The 2500-nt window shown below is 36.2% G+C and overlaps 1 long non-coding RNA gene and 1 pseudogene across 1 annotated transcript in view; both read right to left on the bottom strand.

Moving 5' to 3' along the window:
• LOC143964241 (E3 ubiquitin-protein ligase TRIM39-like) overlaps window positions 1–2500 on the bottom strand; it is a 106048-nt pseudogene that overhangs the window by 31468 nt on the left and 72080 nt on the right.
• Window positions 2439–2500, bottom strand: part of LOC143964240 (uncharacterized) — a 670-nt gene continuing 608 nt past the window's right edge. Inside the window, exon 2 of the long non-coding RNA XR_013271103.1 lies at window positions 2439–2500. This exon is cut by the window's right edge and continues 255 nt beyond it. This is a non-coding gene — a long non-coding RNA (uncharacterized LOC143964240).

Here is a 2500-nt window from a genome sequence, read left to right as displayed (position 1 = left end):
GTGCTCTGAACATTTCAGTACAGATTCTTTCACCGGTGAAGGCAATCGTCGAAAACTTAAAATTGACGCTGTGCCGACAATTTTTAGTTTGGAGGACACAGCATCATCAAGACCTAACAGATGGCAAAGAAAACTGGACAGAATCAAAGAAAAATCGTTTTGCATCCAAGACCAAGACCCTTCCACTTCAACAACTGAGATGCAAATAATCTGCAAATGCCACCTTCCCAAAGTGCAAAAGAATGATGCTGGCACACAGACTGACACTGTTGACTTTAATTTTTCACAATCTGAAGAAAGTTACATCAAACTAGCCAGTCAAAGAGCGTCAAGTTTGGATCATTCCTATTGCATGTCGGAAGAGGCTTTGCCCATACCTTTAGAGGGTTCAACACCCATACATGATGTACGTCCATTAGAAACAGAAAATTCTATTGTATTTTCTCCCTCTACTAGTGTCACACCTTTTGTAGACTCCACTAACAAGAGGTCTCGTTTAATTTCTGACGATGAGAGTCCTCAAAACAGACCAAAACGTAGATTAAAATATTACGATGACCCTAGTTTTCACTTATCCGATTGTGACACACCACTAAAAGTTGACCTGAGTTTATGTGACAGTCTAGACGAAATCGAGCCCGATAACACTCTTCCTTATCCGTTAAATTTGGTCAAAGAGAAGAAATTCATTATATTTGAAAGCAAACTGGATCTGTTATTGTATAAAATGAGGTGTCCAAATCATGATTGTTTATCGCGCATTGTAAAAATTGAAAAAACTACAATTGGAACAATGTTGTTGGTCTTTTCCACATGTTCTGCTAGCCATAGATTAAAGCTGTGGGAAAGCCAACCGAAAATAAAAAGTTATCCTGCTGGGAATATTTTGCTAGCAGGATCTATTTGTTTAAGCGGTGGAAGTTACACAAAAATCCGTGAAATATTTGATTTTTGTGGTATCACAATCTTTGGCAAATCCTCATATAATTTGGCACAATCTAATTATATATTCAAAACGATTGATTACTGTTGGCAAGAAGACCATGCAAATGTACTGAATGAATTGGCAAAAAAACCATTGTGTCTTGTGGGTGATGGTCAGTGCGATAGTCCTGGTTTTTCCGCAAAATACTCTACATACACTTTCATGGATCTCTTTAGCAAAAAAATTGTGGATTATGAGTTGGTGCAGGTATCTCAAACAACTTCATCAGTTGCTATGGAAAAATTTGGTTTTACTAAATGTTTAGATCGGCTAATTGATCAAAAATTAGATATTCAATTCGTTGGAACAGATCGACACACCGGTATACGAAAATTATTAACAACGGAAAAGTACCAAAATATTAATCATCAATTCGACATCTGGCATTATGTGAAAAATTTAAAATGTAAACTTATGCAAATTTCCCAAAAAAAAATGTATCGACCAATTCAGCCGTGGATTCGAGCCATATTGACACATTTCTATTGGTGTAGTCGAGATTGCAATGGAAGCGAGGAACGTTTTAAGCTTCTGTGGGAATCTCTACTACATCATGTAGTAAATGTACATGTATGGAAAATTGGAGATACAGAGCACAAATGCCAACATGATGAGATCGATGTGCATTCTCCGACTGTTCCTTGGCTAACCATACACACCCCTGCATTTCACGCATTATCCTCAATTGTTTTGGACCCTCAGTTGGCAAAGGACATGAAACATCTCACTTTTTTTTGTCAGACTGGGGTCATCGAAACGTATCACAGCATGATTCTAAAGTATAGGCCCAAAAGAATCCATTTTAAAATGGATTCAATGGATGCAAGAACTAAATTGGCGGCATTATGCCACAATCATAATGTGATACGTAAACCGGCTCTGACAAAAAAAAAGGATGCAAGTGGTGATGAGATTTTGGTGGAAAGGAAAAACTTGGAATTTCCACGTGGCCGTAAAAAATGGATTGTTCGCAATGTATTTCAAAAGATGAACACTGACCACACTTTTGAAATGCTTGCAAACATGATTTCGATCATCGAGGGCACAATACATAGTTCTTGGACATCAAAAAATCTTCTGATGCCCAAAAACATAGCGCCTGTTGAGAGGCCGGAAACAAGTGCGGCGGTGCTTGAGCATATGACACGCTTTCCAACAGGTGTAAAATGAACTTGATAAGTGTGTCATATTTAAATGATTGAATTGACATTGCTATATTCGGCACTTTCCAAGGCACTACAAAACTTTAAAATTGCAAATGTTTTTGATTGTTTCATGTTGACTTGTTATGGTCTGTTGTCCTATCTTTTTTTCACCAAATAGTATTAAAATTTTTTATATATTGCTAAGTTTGTTGCATCTGTTGTTTTAGGTAGTGCATACTCTTATCGTACACATCGAATTAATTATTAACTTTGATCCTCTTAGAAATAATACAAATAACTCATTCTAATAAATTTAATTTTTTTATTTATAAATTTTACTAAAAACATTCCAAAATCAAATAAACTGCTA

Source organism: Lithobates pipiens, unplaced genomic scaffold (genome assembly GCF_037356315.1).
Source record: "Lithobates pipiens isolate NorthernLeopardFrog02 unplaced genomic scaffold, aLitPip1_a1.2 Scaffold_8, whole genome shotgun sequence".
NCBI lineage: Eukaryota > Metazoa > Chordata > Amphibia > Anura > Ranidae > Lithobates > Lithobates pipiens.
This window is presented reverse-complemented; position numbering and strand designations above follow the sequence as displayed.